We start from the raw sequence: 23,485 nt of genomic DNA, 5'->3' as shown, positions 1-23,485 counted from the left end.
AAACATGGAAATATCTACAGCACTATCTCTATAAAGATGGAAATATCTACACCGCTATCTCTATAAACTTGGAAATATCTACACCGCTATGTGTATAAATATGGAAACATCTACACCATTATCTCTGTAAACATGGAATTATCTAAACCGCCCTCTGTTTGAACATGGAAATATCTACATCGCCATCTCTATAAACATGGAAATAACAGCAAAGTTATCTGTATAAATAAGGAAATATCTACTCCGCCATCTCTATAAGCATTGAAATATCTACACCGCAATCTGTATGTACATGAAAATATCTGCAGCGCCATTTGTATAAACATGGAAGTATCTACACCGCCATCTCTATAAACATGGAAATACCGACACGGCCATGTATATGGACATGAAAATATCTACACCACCATATCTATAAACATGGAAATAACTACACCGCCATCTCTATGAACATGGAAATATCTACACTGCCATCACTGTAAACATGGAAATAACTACACTACTATCTCTATAAACATGGTGATATCTAAACCGCCATCTGTATGAACATGGAAATACCTACACCGCCATCTGTATGAACATGGAAATATCTACAAAGCCATCTCTATAAACATGGAAATATTTTCACCGCCATCTGTATGAACAAGGAAATATGTATACCGCCATCTGTATGAACCTGGAAATATCTACACCGCCATCTGTATGAACATGGAAATATCTACACCGCCATCTGCAGGAACATGGAAATACCTACACCGCTATCTGTATGAACATGGAAAAACCTACACCGCCATCTGCATGAACATGGAAATATCTACACCGCCATCTGTATAAACATGGAAATATCTACACCGCTATCTTTATGAACATGACAATATCGACAGTGACATCTGTATAAACATGGAAGTATCTCCACCGCTATCTCTATAAACAAGGAAGTATCTACACCGCTATCTGTATAAACATGGAAATAACTACACCGCTATCTCTATAAACATAGAAATATCTACAACGCTATCTGTATAAACATGGAAATATCTACACTCCTATCTGTAAAACAGGGAAATATGTACACCGCTATCTCTGTAAACATGGAAATATCTACACTGCTATTTGTATAATCAAGGAAATATCTACAACGCTACCTCTATAAACATGGAAATATGTACACCGCCATCTCTATAAACATGGAAATATCTAAAGCGCCATCAGTATGAACATGGAAATAACTACACCGCTATCTATATAAAGAAGGAAATATCTACACCGCCATCGTTATGAACATGGGAATATCTACACCGCTGTCTGTATAAGGATGGAAATATCTACTCCACTATCTGAATAAACATGGAAATATCTACACAGCCATCTCTATAAACATGGAAATATCTACACATATCTGTATGAACATGGAAATATCTACACAGCCATCTATATGAACATGGAAATACATACATCGCCAACAGTATGAACATGGAAATATCTACACCGCCATCTGCATGAACTTGCAAATATATACACCGCCATCTGTATGAACATGCAAATAACTTCACCGCCATCTGTATGAACATGGAAATACCTACAATGCCATCTGTAAGAACATGGAGATATCTACACCGCCATCTGTATGAACATGGAAATATCTACACTGCTATCTGTATGAACATGGAAATATCTACACCGCTATCTCTACAACCATGGAAATATCTACACAGCTATCTGTATAAACAAGGAAATATCTACTCCGCTATCTGTATATACATGGAAATATCTACACCGCTATCCGTTTAAACATGGAAACATCTACACCGTTATCTGTATAAACATGGAAATATCTACACCGCTATCTCTATAAAGATGGAAATATCTGCACCGCCATCTGTATGAACATGGGAATAGCTACACTGTAATCTGTATGAACATGGAAATATATACACCGCCATCTGCATAAACATGGAAATATGTACTATGCCATCTGTATGAACATGGAAATATCTATACCACTATCTGTATGAAGATGGAAATATCTACCCCGATATCTGTATGAACATTTAAATATCTACACCTCTATCTGTATGAACACTGAAATATCTACACCGCTATCTGTGTAAACATGCATACATCTTCACCGCTATCTGTATAAACAAGGAAATAGCTACACCGCTATCTGTATAAACATGGAAATACGTACACCGACATCTCTATAAACATGGAAATATCTACACCGCCACCTGTATGAACATGGAAATATCTACACCACCATCTCTATAAACATTGAAATATCTACACCGCCATCAGTATGAACGTGGAAATATCTACACCGCCATCTGTATGAACTTGGAAATATCTACACCGCCATCGGAATGAACATGAAATTTCAACACCGCCATCTGTATATACATGGAAATATCTACATTACTATCTATATAAACATGGAAATATCTACAGCGCCACCTGTATGAACATTGAAATATCTACAATGGCATCAGTATAAAAATGGAAATATCTACACCGCTATCTGAATAAACATGGAAATATCTACACCGCTATCTGTATAAACTTGGAAATATCTTCACCGCTACCTGTATAAACATGGAAATATCTACACCTCCATCTGTATAAACATGGAAATATCTATACCACTATCTGTATAAACATGGAAATATCTACAGCACTATCTCTATAAAGATGGAAATATCTACACCGCTATCTCTATAAACTTGGAAATATCTACACCGCTATGTGTATAAATATGGAAACATCTACACCGTTATCTCTGTAAACATGGAATTATCTAAACCGCCCTCTGTATGAACATGGAAATATCTACATCGCCATCTCTATAAACATGGAAATCACAGCAAAGTTATCTGTATAAACAAGGAAATATCTACACCGCCATCTCTATAAGCATTGAAATATCTACACCGCAATCTGCATGTACATGAAAATATCTGCAGCGCCATTTGTATAAACATGGAAGTATCTACACCGCCATCTCTATAAACATGGAAATACCGACATGGCCATGTATATGGACATGAAAATATCTACACCACCATATCTATAAACATGGAAATAACTACACCGCCATCTCTATGAACATGGAAATATCTACACTGCCATCACTGTAAACATGGAAATAACTACACTGCTATCTCTATAAACATGGTGAGATCTAAACTGCCATCTGTATGAACATGAAAATACCTACACCGCCATCTGAATGAACATGGAAATATCTACAAAGCCATCTCTATAAACATGGAAATATTTTCACCGCCATCTGTATGAACAAGGAAATATGTATACCGCCATCTGTATGAACCTGGAAATATCTACACCGCCATCTGTATGAACATGGAAATATCTACACCGCCATCTGCAGGAACATGGAAATATCTACACCGCTATCTGTATGAACATGGAAATATCTACACCGCCATCTGCATGAACATGGAAATATCTACACCGACATCTGTATAAACATGGAAATATCTACACTGCTATCTTTATGAACATGACAATATCGACAGTGACATCTGTATAAACATGGAAGTATCTACACCGCTATCTCTATAAACAAGGAAGTATCTACACCGCTATCTGTATAAACATGGAAATAACTACACCGCTATCTCTATAAACATGGAAATATCTACAACGCTATCTGTATAAACATGGAAATATCTACACTCCTATCTGTAAAACAGGGAAATATGTACACCGTTATCTCTGTAAACATGGAAACATCTACACTGCTATTTGTATAATCAAGGAAATATCTACAACGCTACCTCTATAAACATGGAAATATGTACACCGCCATCTCTATAAACATGGAAATATCTAAAGCGCCATCAGTATGAACATGGAAATAACTACACCGCTATCTATATAAAGAAGGAAATATCTACACCGCCATCGTTAAGAACATGGGAATATCTACACCGCTGTCTGTATAAGGATGGAAATATCTACTCCACTATCTGAATAAACATGGAAATATCTACACAGCTTTCTACATATACATGGAAATATCAACAGAGCTTTCTCTATTAACATGGAAATATCTACACCGCTATCTGAACAAACTTGGAAACATCTACACCGCTATCAGTATAAACATGGAAATATCTACACCGCTATCTGTATAAACATGGAAATATCTACACCGCCATCTGTATGAACATGGAAATATCTACACCGCCATCTCTAGGAACCTGGAAATATCTACACTGCCATCTATATTAAGATGGAAATATCTACACCTCTATCTCTGTAAACATGGAAATATCCACACCACAATCTGTGTAAACATGGAAATATCTACACCGCTATCTGTATGAACATGGAAATATCTACACCGCTATCTGTACAAACATGGAAATATCTACACCGCTACCTGTATAAACATGGAAATATCAGCACCACTATCTGTATGAACATGGAAATATCTACACCGCTATCTGTTTGAACATGGAAATATCTACACCGCTATCTGCATGAAAATGGAAATATCTACACAGCTATCTGCATATACATGGAAATATCTACACAGATTTCTATATAAATATAGAAATAACTTCAGCGCTATCTCTGTAAACTTCGAAATATCTACATTGCCATCTGTATGAACATGGAAATAACTACACCACTATCTCCATAAACATGGAAATACCTAGACCGCCATCTCTATAAACATGGAAATATCTACACCACCATCTGTATAAACATGGAAATATCTACACCGCTCTCTGCATAAACATGGAAATATTTACACCGCCATCTCTATGAAAATGGAAATATCTACACCGTTATCTGCATAAACATGGAAATATCCGCACCGCTATCTGTATAAACATGGAAATATCTACACCGCTATCTGCATAAACATGGAAATATCTACACCGCTATCTGTGTAAACATGCATAATTCTTCACCGCTATCTGCATAAACATGGAAATATCTCCACCGCTACCTGTATGAACATGGAAATATCTACACCGCTAACTGCATGAAAATGGAAATATCTACAGAGCTATCGGCATATACATGGAAATATCTATAAAGCTATTTCTTTACACATGGAAATAACTAAACCGCTATCTCTATAAACATAGAAATATCTACACCGCCATCTGTATGAACATGGAAATATCTGCACCGCCATCTGCATGAACATATAAATATCTACACCACCATCTGTATTAAGATGGAGATATCCACACCGCTATCTGTATAAACATGGAAATATCTACACCGCTATCTGTAAAAACATGGAAATATCTACACCGCTATCTGTATGAACATGGAAATATCTACACCGCTACCTATATAAACATGGAAATATCAGCACCGCTATCTGTATGAACATGGAAATATCCACACAGCCTTCTGGATGAACATGGAAATATCTACACCGCTATCTGTATGAACATGGAAATATCTACACCGCTATCAGTATGAACATGGAAATATCTACACCGCTATCTGTGCAAACATTCATACATCTTCACCGCTATCTGTATAAACATGCAAATATCTACACCGCTATCTGTTTGAACATGGAAATATCGACACCGCTATCTGCATGAAAATAGAAATATCTACAGAGCTATCTGCATATACACGGAAATATCTACAAAGCTATTTCTTTACACATGGAAATAACTACACCGCTATCTCTATAAACATGGAAATATCTACACCGCCATCTGTATGAACATGGAAATATCTGCACTGCCATCTGTATGAACATATAAATATCTACACCGCCATCTGTATTAAGATGGAGATATCTACACCGCTATCTGTATAAACATGGAAATATCTACACCGCTATCTGTATAAACATGGAAATATCTACACCGCCATCTGTATGAACATGGAAATATCTGCACTGCCATCTGTATGAACATATAAATATCTACACCGCCATCTGTATTAAGATGGAGATATCTACACCGCTATCTGTATTAACATGGAAATATCTACACCGCTATCTGTATAAACATGGAAATATCTACACCGCTATCTGTATAAACATGGAAATATCTACACGGCTACCTGTAAAACATGGAAATATCAGCACCGCTATCTGTATGAACATGGAAATAACTACATCGCTATCTGTTTGAACATGGAAATATCTACACCGATATCTGTATGAACATGGAAATATCTTCACCACCATCTGTATGAACATAGATATATCTACACAGCCATCTGGATGAACATGGAAATATCAGCACCGCTGTCTGTATGAACATGGAAATATCTACACCGCTATCTGTATGAACATGGAAAGATCTACACCGCTATCTGTATGAACATGGAAATATCTTCACCGCCATCTGTATGAACATGGATATATCTACACAGCCATCTGGATGAACACGGAAATATCTATACCGCTATCTGTATGAGCATGGAAATATCTACACCGCTATCTCTGTAAACATGTATACATCTTCACCACTATCTGTTTAAACTTGGAAATATCTACACTGCTATCTGTATGAACATGGAAATATCTACACCGCTATCTGTTTGAACATGGAAATATCTACACCGCTATCTGCATGAAAATGGAAATATCTACAAAGATATCTGCATATACATGGAAATATCTATACAGCTATCTCTTTACACATGGAAATAACTACACCGCTACCTCTATAAACATGGAAATATCTACACCGCCATCTGTATGAACATGGAAATATGTATACCGCTATCTGTATGAACATGGAAATATCTTCACCGCCATCTGTATGAACATGGATATATCTACACAGCCATCTGGATGAACATGGAAATATCTACACCGCTACCTGAATGAACATGGAAATATCTACACCGCTATCTGTGTAAACATGCATAAATCTTCACCGCTATCTGTATAAACATGGAAATATTTCCACCGCTATCTGTATGAACATGGAAATATCTACACCGCTAACTGCATGAAAATGGAAATATCTACAGAGCTATCTGCATATACATGGAAATTTCTACAAAGCTATTTCTTTACACTTGGAAATAACTACGCCGCTATCTCTATAAACATAGAAATATCTACACTGCCATCTGTATGAACATGGAAATATCTGCACCGCCATCTGCATGAACATATAAATATCTACACCACCATCTGTATTAAGATGGATATATCCAAACCGCTATCTGTATAAACATGGAAATATCTACACCGCTATCTGTATGAACATGGAAATATCCACACAGCCTTCTGGATGAACATGGAAATATCTACACAGCTATCTGTATGAACATGGAAATATCTACACCGCTATCTGTGCAAACATGCATACATCTTCACCGCTATCTGTATAAACATGGAAATATCTACACCGCTATCTGTATGAACATGGAAATATCTACACCGCTATCTGAACATGGAAATATCTACACCGCTATCTGCATGAAAATGGAAATATCTACACAGCTATCTGCATATACACGGAAATATCTACAAAGCTATTTCTTTACACATGGAAATAACTACACCGCTATCTCTATAAACATGGAAATATCTACACCACTATCTGTATAAACATGGAAATATCTACACCGCTATCTGTATAAACATGGAAATATCTACACCGCCATCTGTATGAACATGGAAATATCTACACCGCCATCTGTATGAACATGGAAATATCTGCACCGCCATCTGTATGAACATATAAATATCTACACCGCCATCTCTATTAAGATGGAGATATCTGCAATGCTATCTGTAAAAACATGGAAATATCTACACCGCTATCTGTATAAACATGGAAATATCTACACCGCTATCTGTATAAACATGGAAATATCTACACCGCTTCCTCTATAAACATGGAAATATCAGCACCGCTATCTGTTGAACATGGAAATATCTACACCGCTATCTGTATGAATATGGAAATATCTACACCGCTATCTGCATGAAAATGGAAATATCTACACAGCTATCTGCATATACATGGAAATATCTACAAAGCTATCTCTTTACACATGGAAATAACTACACCGCTATCTCTATAAACATGGAAATATCTACACCACTATCTGTATAAACATGGAGATATCTACACCGCTATCTGTATAAACATGGAAATATCTAAACCACTATCTGTATAAACATGGAAATATCTACACCGCTACCTGTATAAACATGGAAATATCAGCACCGCTATCTGTATGAACTTGGAAATACCTACACTGCTATCTGTATGAACATGGATATATCTACACCGATATCTGTATGAACATGGAAATATCTTCACCGCCGTCTGTATGAACATGGATATATCTACACAGCCATCTGGATGAACACGGAAATATCTACACCGCTATCTGTATTAGCATGGAAATATCTACACCGCTATCTCTGTAAACATGTATACATCTTCACCACTATCTGTTTAAACATGGAAATATCTACACTGCTATCTGTATGAACATGGAAATATCTACACCGCTATCTGCATGAAAATGGAAATATCTACAAAGCTATCTGCATATACATGGAAATATCTATACAGCTATCTCTTTACACATGGAAATAACTACACCGCTTCCTCTATAATCATGGAAATATCTACAGCGCCATCTGTATGAACATGGAAATATCTGCACCACCATCTGTATGATCATATAAATATCTACACCGCCATCTGTCTTAAGATGGAGAGACCTACTCCGCTATCTGTATAAACATGGAAATACCTACACCGATATCTGTATAAACATGGAAATATCTAAACCGCTATCTGTATGAACATGGTAATATCTTCACCGCCATCTGTATGAAGATGAATTTATCTACACACCCATCTGGATGAACATGGAATTATCTACACCGCTATCTGGATGAACATGGAAATAGCTACACCGCCATCTGTATGAACATGGAAATATCTACACCGCTATCTGTATGAACATGGAAATATCTACACCGCTATCTGCATGAACATGGAAATATCTTCACCGCCATCTGTATGATCATGGATATATCTACACAGCCATCTAGATGAACATGGAAATATCTACACGGCTATCTGTATGAACTTGGAAATATCTACACCGCTATCTGTGTTAACATGCATACATCTTCACCGCTATCTGTATAAACATGGAAATATCTACACCGCTATCTGTATGAACATGGAAATATCTACACAGCTATCTGTTTGAACATGGAAATATTTACACCGCTATCTGCATGAAAATGGAAATATCTACACAGCTATCTGCATATACATGAAAATATTTACAAAGCTATTTCTTTACGCATGGAAATATCTACACCGCAGTCTCCATAAACATGGAAATATCTACACCGCCATCTGTATGAACATGGAAATATCTGCACGGCCATCTGTATGAACTTATAAATATCTACACCGCCATCTGTATTAAGATGGAGATACCTACACCGCTATCTGTATAAACATGAAAATATCTACACCGCTATCTGTATAAACATGGAAATATCTACACCGCTATCTGTATAAACATGTAAATATCTACACCGCTACCTGTATAAACATGGAAATATCAGCACCGGTATCTGTATGAACATGGAAATATCTACACCGCTATCTCTATGAACATGGAAATATCTACACCACTATCTGTATGAACATGGAAATAGCTACACCGCTATCTGTATGAACATGGAAATATCTACACCACTATCTGTATGAACATGGAAATATCTACACCGCTGTCTGTATGAACATGGAAATATCTACACAGCTATCTGTATGAACATGGAAATATCTACACAGCTATCTCTATGAACATGGAAATATCTTCACCGCCATCTGAATGAACATGGATATATCTACACAGCCATCTGGATGAACATGGAAATATCAACACCGCTATCTGTATGAACATGGAAATATCTGCACCGCTAACTGTGTAAACATGCATTCATCTTCACCTCTATCTGTATAAAGATGGAAATATCTACACCGCTATCTGTATAAACATGGGAAAATCTACACCGCTACTTGTATAAACATGGAAATATCAGCACCGCTATCTGTATGAACATGGAAATATCTACACAGCCATCTGGATGAACATGGAAATATCTACACCGCTATCTGTATGAACATGGAAATAGCTACACCGCTATCTGTATGAACATGGTAATGTCTACACCGCTATCTGTATGAACATGGAAATATCTACACAGCTATCTGTATGATCATGGAAATATCTTCACCGCCATCTGTATGAACATGGATATAACTACACAGCCATCTGGATGAACATGGAAATAGCTACACCGCTATCTGTATGAACATGGAAATATCTACAACACTATCTGTATGAACATGGAAATATCTACACCGCTGTCTGTATGAACATGGAAATATCTACACAGCTATCTGTATGAACATGGAAATATCTACACCGCTATCTGTGTGAGCATGGAAATATCTTCACCGCCATCTGTATGAACATGGATAAATCTGCATAGTCATCTGAATGAACACGGAAATATCTACACCGCTATCTGTATGAACATGGAAATATCTACAACACTATCTGTGTAAACATGCATACACCTTCACCGCTATCTGTATAAACAAGGAAATATCTACACCGCTATCTGTATGAACATGGAAATATCTACTCCGCTATCTGCATGAAAATGGAGATATCTACACAGCTATCTGCATATACATGGAAATATCTACAAAGCTATTTCTTTACACATGGAAATAACTACACCGCTATCTCTATTAACATGGAAATATCTACACCGCCATCTGTATGAACATGGAGATATCTTCACCGCCATCTGTATGAACATATAAATATCTACACCGCCATCTGTATTAAGATGGAGATATCTACACCGCTATGTGCAGAAACATATAAATATCTACACCGCCATCTGTATTAAGATGGAGATATGTACACCGCTATCTGTATAAACATGGAAATATCTACACCGCTATCTGTATAAACATGGAAATATCTACACCGCTATCTGTATAAACATGTAAATATCTACACCGCTACCTGTATAAACATGGAAATATCAGCACCGCTATCTGTATGAACATGGAAATATCTACACAGCCATCTGGATGAACATGGAAATATCTACACCGCTACATGTATGAACATGGAAATAGATACACCGCTATCTGTATGAACATGGAAATATCTACACCACTATCTTTAAGAACATGGAAATATCTACACCGCTATCTGTATGAACATGGAAATATCTTCACCGCCATCTGTATGAACATGGATATATCTACACAGCCATCTGGATTAACATGGAAATATCTACAACGCAATCTGTATGAACATGGAAATAGCTACACCTCTATCTGTATGAACATGGAAATATGTACACCGCTATCTCTATGAACATGGAAAGATCTACACCGCTATCTGTATGAACATGGAAATATCTTCACCGCCATCTGTATGAACATGGATATATCTACACAGCCATCTGGATGAACATGGAAATATCTACACCGCTACCTGAATGAACATGGAAATATCTACACCACTATCTGTGTAAACATGCATACATCTTCACCGCTATCTGTATAAACATGGAAATATCTCCACCGCTATCTGTATGAACATGGAAATATCTACACCGCTATCTGCATGAAAATGGAAATATCTACAGAGCTATCTGCATATACATGGAAATATCTACAAAGCTATTTCTTTACACATGGAAATAACTACACCGCTATCTCTATAAACATAGAAATATCTACACCGCCATCTGTATTAACATGGAAATATCTGCACCGCCATCTGCATGAACATATAAATATCTACACCACCATCTGTATTAAGATGGAGGTATCCACACGGCTATCTGTATAAACATGGAAATATCTACACCGCTACCTGTATAAACATGGAAATATCTACACCACTATCTGTATGAACAAGGAAATATCTACACTGTTACCTATATAAACATGGAAATATCAGCACCGCTATCTGTATGAACATGGAAATATCTACACAGCCTTCTGGATGAACATGGAAATATCTACACCGCTATCTGTATGAACATGGAAATATCTACACCGCCATCTGTATGAACATGGAAATATCTACACCGCTATCTGTATGAACATGGAAATATCTACACCACTATCTGTATGAACATGGAAATATCTACACCGCTATCTGCATGAAAATGGAAATATCTACAGAGCTATCGGCATATACATGGAAATATCTACAAAGCTATTTCTTTACTCATGGAAATAACTACACCGCTATCTCTATAAACATAGAAATATCTACACCGCCATCTGTATGAACATGGAAATATCTGCACCGCCATCTGTATGAACATATAAATATCTACACCACCATCTGTATTAAGATGGAGATATCTACACCGCTATCTGTATGAACATAGAAATATCTACACCGCTATCTGTATGAACATGGAAATATCTTCACCGCCATCTGTATGAACATGGATATATCTACATAGCCATCTGGATGAACATGGAAATATCTACACCGCTATCTGGATGAGCATGGAAATATCTACACCACTATCTGTGTAAACATGCATACATCTTCACCGCTATCTGTATAAACATGGAAATATCTACACCGCTATCTGTATGAACATGGAAATATCTACACCGCTATCTGTTTGAACATGGAAATATCTACACCGCTATCTGCATGTAAATGGAAATATCTACACAGCTATCTGCATATACATGGAAATATCTACAAAGCTATTTCTTTACACATGGAAATAACAACACCGCTATCTCTATTAACATGGAAATATCTACACCGCCATCTGTATGAACATGGAAATATCTGCACCGCCATCTGTATGAACATATAAATATCTACACTGCCATCTGTATTAAGATGGAGATATCTACACCACTATCTGCATAAACATGGAAATATCTTCACCGCTATCCATATAAACATGGAAATATCTACACCGCTATCTGTATAAACATGGAAATATATACACCGCTACCGGTACAAACATGGAAATATCAGCACCGCTATCTGTATGAACATGGGAATATCTACACAGCCATGTCGATGAACATGGAAATATCTACACCGCTATCTGTATGAACATGGAAATAACTACACCGCTATCTGTATGAACATGGAAATATCTACACCACTATCTGTATGAACATGGAAATATCTACACCGCTATCTGTATGAACATGGAAATATCTTCACCGCCATCTGTATGAACATGGATATATCTACACAGCCATCTGGATGAACATGGAAATAACTACACCGCAATCTGTATGAACTTGGAAATAGCTACACCTCTATCTGTATGAACATGGAAATATCTACACCGCTATCTGTATGAACATGGAAAGATCTACACCGCTATCTGTATGAACATGGAAATATCTTCACAGCCATCTGTATGAACATGGATATATCTACACAGACATCTGGATGAACATGGATATATCTACACCGCTATCTGAATGAACATGGAAATATCTACACTGCTATCTGTGTAAACATGCATACATCTTCACCGCTATCTGTATAAACATGGAAATATCTCCACCGCTATCTGTATGAACATGGAAATATCTACACCGCTATCTGTTTGAACATGGAAATATCTACACCGCTATCTGCATGAAAATGGAAATATCTACAGAGCTATCGGCATATACATGGAAATATCTACAAAGCTATTTCTTTACACATGGAAATAACTACACCGCTATCTCTATAAACGTAGAAATATCTACACCGCCATCTGTATGAACATGGAAATACCTGCACCGCCATCTGTATGAACATATAAATATCTACACCAACATCTGTATTAAGATGGAGATATCTACACCGCTATCTGTATAAACATGGAAATATCTACACCGCTATCTGTATAAACATGGAAATATCTACACCGCTATCTGTATGAACATGGAAATATCTACACCGCTACCTGTATAAACATGGAAATATCTACACCGCTATCCATATAAACATGGAAATATCTACTCCGCTATCTGTATAAACATGGAAATATCTACACCGCTACCGGTATAAACATGGAAATATCAGCACCGCTATCTGTATGAACATGGGAATATCTACACAGCCATCTCGATGAACATGGAAATATCTACACCGCTATCTGTATGAACATGGAAATAACTACACCGCTATCTGTATGAACATGGAAATATCTACACCACTATCTGTATGAACATGGAAATATCTACACCGCTATCTGTATGAAAATGGAAATATCTTCACCGCCATCTGTATGAACATGGATATATCTACACAGCCATCTGGATGAACATGGAAATATCTACACCGCAATCTGTATGAACTTGGAAATAGCTACACCTCTATCTGTATGAACATGGAAATATCTACACCGCTATCTGTATGAACATGGAAAGATCTACACCGCTATCTGTATGAACATGGAAATATCTTCACCGCCATCTGTATGAACATGGATATATCTACACAGCCATCTGGATGAACATGGAAATATCTACACCGCTATCTGAATGAACATGGAAATATCTACACCGCTATCTGTGTAAACATGCATACATCTTCACCGCTATCTGTATAAACATGGAAATATCTCCACCGCTATCTGTATGAACATGGAAATATCTACACCGCTATCTGTTTGAACATGGAAATATCTACACCGCTATCTGCATGAAAATGGAAATATCTACAGAGCTATCGGCATATACATGGAAATATCTACAAAGCTATTTCTTTACACATGGAAATAACTACACTGCTATCTCTATAAACGTAGAAATATCTACACCGCCATCTGTATGAACATGGAAATACCTGCACCGCCATCTGTATGAACATATAAATATCTACACCACCATCTGTATTAAGATGGAGATATCTACACAGCTATCTGTATAAACATGGAAATATCTACACCGCTATCTGTATAAACATGGAAATATCTACACCGCTATCTGTATGAACATGGAAATATCTACACCGCTACCTGTATAAACATGGAAATACCAGCACCGCTATCTGTATGAACATGGAAATATCTACACAGCCTTCAGGATGAACATGGAAATATCTACACCGCTATCTGTATTAATATGGAAATATGTACACCGCTATCTGTATGAACATGGAAATATCTACACCGCTATCTGTATGAACATGGAAATATCTACACCGCTATCTGTATGAACATGGAAATATCCACACCGCTATCTGTATGAACATGGAAATATCTACACCGCTATCTGTGCAAACATGCATACATCTTCACCGCTATCTGTATAAACATGGAAATATCAACACCGCTATCTGTATTAACATGGAAATATCTACAGCGCTATCTGTTTGAACATGGAAATATCTACACCGCTATCTGCATGAAAATGGAAATATCTACACTGCTATCTGCATATACACGGAAATATCTACAAAGCTATTTCTTTACACATGGAAATAACTACACCGCTATCTCTATTAACATGGAAATATCTACACCGCCATCTGTATGAACATGGAAATATCTGCACCGCCATCTGTATGAACATATAAATATCTACACCGCCATCTGTATTAAGATGGAGATATCTACACCGCTATCTGTATAAACATGGAAATATCTACACCGCTATCTGTATAAACATGGAAATATCTACACCGCTATCTGTACAAACATGGAAATATCTACACCGCTACCTGTATAAACATGGAAATATCAGCACCGCTATCTGTAAGAACATGGAAATATCTACACCGCTATCTGCATGAAAATGGAAATATCTACACAGCTATCTGCATATACATGGAAATATGTACATAGCTATCTCTTTACACATGGAAATAACTACACCGCTATCTCTATAAACATGGAAATATCTACACCACTATCTGTATAAACATGGAAATATCTACACCGCTATCTGTATAAACATGATAATATCTACACCGCTATCTGTATAAACATGGAAATATCTACACCGAACCTGTATAAACATGGAAATATCAGCACCGCTATCTGTATGAACATGGAAATACCTACACTGCTATCTGTATGAACATGGAAATATCTACAACGATATCTGTATGAACATGGAAATACCTTCACCACCATCTGTATGAACATAGATATATCTACACAGCCATCTGGATGAACATGGAAATATCAGCACCGCTGTCTGTATGAACATGGAATATCTACACCGCTATCTGTATGAACATGGAAATATCTACACCGCTATCTGTATGAACATGGAAATATCTTCACCGCCATCTGTATGAACATGGGTATATCTACACAGCCATCTGGATGAACACGGAAGTATCTACACCGCTATCTGTATGAACATGGAAATATCTACACCTCTATCTGCATGAAAATGGAAATATCTACAAAGCTATCTGCATATACATGGAAATATCTATACAGCTATCTCTTTACACATGGAAATAACTACACCGCTACCTCTATAAACATGGAAATATCAACACCGCCATCTGTATGAACATGGAAATATCTGCACCGCCATCTGTATGATCATATAAATATCAACACCGCCATCTGTATTAAGATGGAGATATCTACACCGCTATCTGTATAAACATGGAAATATCTACACCGATATCTGTATAAACATGGAAATATCTACACCGCTACCTGTATAAACATGGAAATATCAGAACCGCAATCTGTATGAACATGGAAATATCTACACCGCTATCTGTATGAACATGGAAATATCTACACAACTATCTGTATGAACATGGAAATAGCTACACAGCCATCTGGATGAATATAGAAATATCTACACCGCTATCTGTATGAACATGGAAATATCTACACCGCTCTCTGTATGAACATGGAAATATCTACACCGCTCTCTGTTTGAACATGGAAATATCTACACCGCTATCTGCATGAAAATGGAAATGACTACACAGCTATCTGCATACACATGGAAATATCTACACAGCTATCTCTTTACACATGGAAATAACTACACCGCTATCTGTATGAACATGGAAATATCTACACCGCCATCTGTATGAACATGGAAGTATCTGCACCGCCATCTGTATGAACATATAAATATCTACACCGCCATCTGTATGAACATGGAAATATCTACAACGCTACCTTTATGAACATGGATATATCTACACAGCTATCTGGATGAACATGGAAATATCTACACCGTTCTCTGCATGAACATGGAAATATCTACACCTCTATCTGTGTAAACATGCATACATCTTCACTGCAATCTGTATAAGCATGGAATTATCTACACCGCTATCTGAATGAACGTGGAAATATCTACACCGCTATCTGTTTGAACATGGAAATATCTAAACAGCTATCAGCATGAAAATGGAAATATCTACACAGCTATCTGCATATGCATGGAAATATTTACACAGCTATCTCTTTACACATGGAAATAACTACACCGCTATCTGTATGAACATGGAAATGTCTACACCGCCATGTGTATGAACATGGAAATATCTGCACCGCCATCTGTAAGAACAAATAAATATCTACACCGGCATCTGTATTAAGATGTAGATATCTACACCGCTATCTGTATAAACATGGAAATATCTACACCGCTATCTGTATAAACATGGAAATATCTACACCGCTATCTGTATAAACATGGAAATATCTACACCGCTATCTGTATAAACATGGAAATATCAGCACCGCTATCTGTATGAACTTGGAAATATCAGCCCCTCTATCTGTATGAACATGGAAATATCTACACCGCTATCTCTATGAACATGGAAATAACTACACCGCTATCTGTATGAACATGGAAATATCTTCACCGCCATCTGTATGAACATGGATATATCTACACAGCCATCTGGATGAACATGGAAATATCTACACCGCTATCTGTATGAACATGGAAATATCTACACCGCTATCTGTGTAAACATGCATACATCTTCACCGCTATCTGTATAAACATGGAAAATCTACACTGCTATCTGTTTGAACATGGAAATATCTGCACCGCTATCTGTTTGAACATGGAAATATCTACACCGCTATCTGCATGAAAACGGAAATATCTACACAGCGATCTGCATATACATGGAAATATCTACAAAGCTATCTCTTTACACATGGAAATAACTACAGGACTATCTCTATAAACATACAAATATCTACACTGCCATCTGTATTAACATGGAAATATCTGCACCGCCATCTGTATGAACATATAAATATCTACACCGCCATCTATATTAAGATGGAGATATCTACAGCGCTATCTGTATAAACTTGGAAATATCTACACCGCTATCTGTATAAACATGGAAATATCTACACCGCAATCTGTATAAACATGGAAATATCTACACCGCTCCCTGTATAAACATGGAACTATCAGCACCGCTATCTGTATGAACATGGAAATATCTACACCGCTATCTCTATGAACATGGAAATTTCTACACCGCTATCTGTATGAACATGGAAATAGCTACACCGCTATCTGTATGAACATGGAAATATCTACACCACTACCTGTATGAACATGGAAATATCTACACCGCTATCTGTATGAACATGGAAATATCTACACCGCTATCTGTGTAAATATGCATACTTCTTCACCGCAATCTGTATAAACATGGAAATATCAACACCGCTATCTGTATGAACATGGAAATATCTACACCGCTATCTGTTTGAAAATGGAAATAGCTACACCGCTATCTGCAGGAAAAATTGAAATATCTACACAGCTATCTGCATATACATGGAAATATCTACACAGATATCTCTTTACACATGGAAATAACTACACCTCTATCTGTATGAACATGGAAATAACTACACCACCATCTGTATGAACATGGAAATATGTGCACCGCCATCTGTATGAACATGTAAATATCTACACGGCCATCTGTATTAAGATGGAGATATCTACACCGCTATCTGTATAAACATGGAAATATCTACACCGCTATCTGTATAAACATGGAAATATCTACACCGCTATCTGTATAAACATCAAAATATCTACACCGCTACCTGTATAAACTTGGAAATATCAGCACCGTTATCTGTAGGAACATGGAAATATCAGCCCCTCTATCTGTAAGATCATGGAAATATCTACACAGCTATCTGTATGAACATGGAAATATCTTCACCGCCATCTGTATGAACATGGATATATCTACACAGCCATCTGGAGGAACATGGAAATATCTACACCGCTATCTGTACAAACATGGAAATAGCTACACCGCTATCTGTATGAACATGGAAATACCTACAGCGCTATCTGCATGTACATGGAAATATCTACACCGCTATCTGTGTAAAGAAGCATACATCTTCACCGCTATCTGTATAAGCATGGAAATATCAACACCGCTTTCTGTATGAACGTGGAAATATCTACACCGCTATGTTTTTGAACATGGAAATATCTAAACCTCTATCAGCATGAAAATGGAAATATCTACACAGCTATCTGCGTATACATGGAAATATCTACACAGCTATCTCTTTACACATGGAAATAACTACACCGCAATCTGTATGAACATGGAAATATCTACACCGCTGTCTGTATGAACATGGAAATATCTACAACGCTATCTGTATGAACATGGAAATATCTTCACCGCCATCTGAATGAACATGGATATATATACACAGCCATCTGGATGAACATGGAAATATCTACACCGCTATCTGTATGAACATGGAAATATCTACACCACTAACTGTGTAAACATGCATACATCTTCACCGCTATCTGTATAAACATGGAAATATCTACACCGCTATCTGTATAAACATGGAAATATCTACACCGCTACCTGTATAAACATGGAAATATCAGCACCGCAATCTGTATGAACATGGAAATATCTACACCGCCATCTGGATGAACATGGAAATATCTACACCACTATCTGTATGAACTTGGAAATAGCTACACCGCTATTTGTATGAACATGGAAATATCTACACCGCTATCTGTATGAACATGGAAATATCTACACCGCTATCTGTATGATCATGGAAATATCTTCACCGCCATCTGTATGAACATGGATATATCTACACAGCCATCTGGATGAACATGGAAATATCTACACCGCTATATGTATGAACATGGAAATAGCTACACGGCTATCTGTATGAACATGGAAATATCTACACCGCTATCTGTATGAACATGGAAATATCTACACCGCTATCTGTATGAACATGGAAATATCTTCACCGCCATCTGTATGAACATGGATATATCTACATAGCCATCTGGATGAACATGGAAATGTCTACACCGCTATCTGTATGAACATGGAAATATGTACACCACTATCTGTGTAAACATGCATACATCTTCACCGCTATCTGTATAAACATGGAAATATATACACCGCTATCTGTATGAACATGGAAATATCTACACCGCTATCTGTTTGAACATGGAAATATCTACTCCGCTATCTGCATGAAAATGGAAATATCGACACAGCTATCTGCTTATACATGGAAATATCTACAAAGCTATTTCTTTACACATGGAAATAACTACACCGCTATCTCTATAAACATAGAAATATCTACACCGCCATCTGTATTAACATGGAAATATCTGCACCGCCATCTGCATGAACATATAAATATCTACACCACCATCTGTATTAAGATGGAGGTATCCACACGGCTATCTGTATAAACATGGAAATATCTACACCGCTACCTGTATAAACATGGAAATATCTACACCACTATCTGTATGAACATGGAAATATCTACACTGTTACCTATATAAACATGGAAATATCATCACCGCTATCTGTATGAACATGGAAATATCTACACAGCCTTCTGGATGAACATGGAAATATCTACACCTCTATCTGTATGAACATGGAAATATCTACACCGCCATCTGTATGAACATGGAAATATCTACACCGCTATCTGTATGAACATGGAAATATCTACACCGCTATCTGTATGAACATGGAAATATCTACACCGCTATCTGCATGAAAATGGAAATATCTACAGAGCTATCGGCATATACATGGAAATATCTACAAAGCTATTTCTTTACACATGGAAATAACTACACCGCTATCTCTATAAACATAGAAATATCTACACCGCCATCTGTATGAACATGGAAATATCTGCACCGCCATCTGTATGAACATATAAATATCTACACCACCATCTGTATTAAGATGGAGATATCTACACCGCTATCTGTATGAACATAGAAATATCTACACCGCTATCTGTATGAACATGGAAATATTTTCACCGCCATCTGTATGAACATGAATATATCTACATAGCCATCTGGATGAACATGGAAATATCTACACCGCTATCTGGATGAGCATGGAAATATCTACACCACTATCTGTGTAAACATGCATACATCTTCACCGCTATCTGTATAAACATGGAAATATCTACACCGCTATCTGTATGAACATGGAAATATCTACACCGCTATCTGTTTGAACATGGAAATATCGACACCGCTATCTGCATGTAAATGGAAATATCTACACAGCTATCTGCATATACATGGAAATATCTACAAAGCTATTTCTTTACACATGGAAATAACAACACCGCTATCTCTATTAACATGGAAATATCTACACCGCCATCTGTATGAACATGGAAATATCTGCACCGCCATCTGTATGAACATATAAATATCTACACTGCCATCTGTATTAAGATGGAGATATCTACACCGCTATCTGCATAAACATGGAAATATCTTCACCGCTATCCATATAAACATGGAAATATCTACACCGCTATCTGTATAAACATGGAAATATCTACACCGCTACCGGTATAAACATGGAAATATCAGCACCGCTATCTATATGAACATGGGAATATCTACACAGCCATCTCGATGAACATGGAAATATCTACACCGCTATCTGTATGAACATGGAAATAACTACACCGCTATCTGTATGAACATGGAAATATCTACACCACTATCTGTATGAACATGGAAATATCTACACTGCTATCTGTATGAACATGGAAATATCTTCACCGCCATCTGTATGAACATGGATATATCTACACAGCCATCTGGATGAACATGGAAATATCTACACCGCAATCTGTATGAACTTGGAAATAGCTACACCTCTATCTGTATGAACATGGAAATATCTACACCGCTATCTGTATGAACATGGAAAGATCTACACCGCTATCTGTATGAACATGGAAATATCTTCACAGCCATCTGTATGAACATGGATATATCTACACAGCCATCTGGATGAACATGGAAATATCTACACCGCTATCTGAATGAACATGGAAATATCTACACCGCTATCTGTGTAAACATGCATACATCTTCACCGCTATCTGTATAAACATGGAAATATCTCCACCGCTATCTGTATGAACATGGAAATATCTACACCGCTATCTGTTTGAACATGGAAATATCTACACCGCTATCTGCATGAAAATGGAAATATCTACAGAGCTATCGGCATATACATGGAAATATCTACAAAGCTATTTCTTTACACATGGAAATAACTACACCGCTATCTCTATAAACGTAGAAATATCTACACCGCCGTCTGTATGAACATGGAAATACCTGCACCGCCATCTGTATGAACATATAAATATCTACACCAACATCTGTATTAAGATGGAGATATCTACACCGCTATCTGTATAAACATGGAAATATCTACACCGCTATCTGTATAAACATGGAAATATCTACACCGCTATCTGTATGAACATGGAAATATCTACACCGCTACCTGTATAAACATGGAAATATCAGCACCGCTATCTGTATGAACATGGAAATATCTACACAGCCTTCAGGATGAACATGGAAATATCTACACCGCTATCTGTATTAACATGGAAATATCTACACCGCTATCTGTATGAACATGGAAATATCTACACCGCTATCTGTATGAACATGGAAATATCTACACCGCTATCTGTTTGAACATGGAAATATCTACTCCGCTATCTGCATGAAAATGGAAATATCGACAAAGCTATCTGCATATACATGGAAATATCTACAAAGCTATTTCTTTACACATGGAAATAACTACACCGCTATCTCTATAAACATAGAAATATCTACACCGCCATCTGTATTAACATGGAAATATCTGCACCGCCATCTGCATGAACATATAAATATCTACACCACCATCTGTATTAAGATGGAGGTATCCACACGGCTATCTGTATAAACATGGAAATATCTACACCGCTACCTGTATAAACATGGAAATATCTACACCACTATCTGTATGAACATGGAAATATCTACACTGTTACCTATATAAACATGGAAATATCAGCACCGCTATCTGTATGAACATGGAA

The sequence above is a fragment of the Gorilla gorilla genome, chromosome X (assembly GCF_029281585.2).
Source record: "Gorilla gorilla gorilla isolate KB3781 chromosome X, NHGRI_mGorGor1-v2.1_pri, whole genome shotgun sequence".
NCBI classification, from domain to species: Eukaryota; Metazoa; Chordata; class Mammalia; order Primates; family Hominidae; genus Gorilla; species Gorilla gorilla.
The sequence above is the reverse complement of the archived record's forward strand: the minus strand, read 5'-3'. Positions refer to the sequence as shown.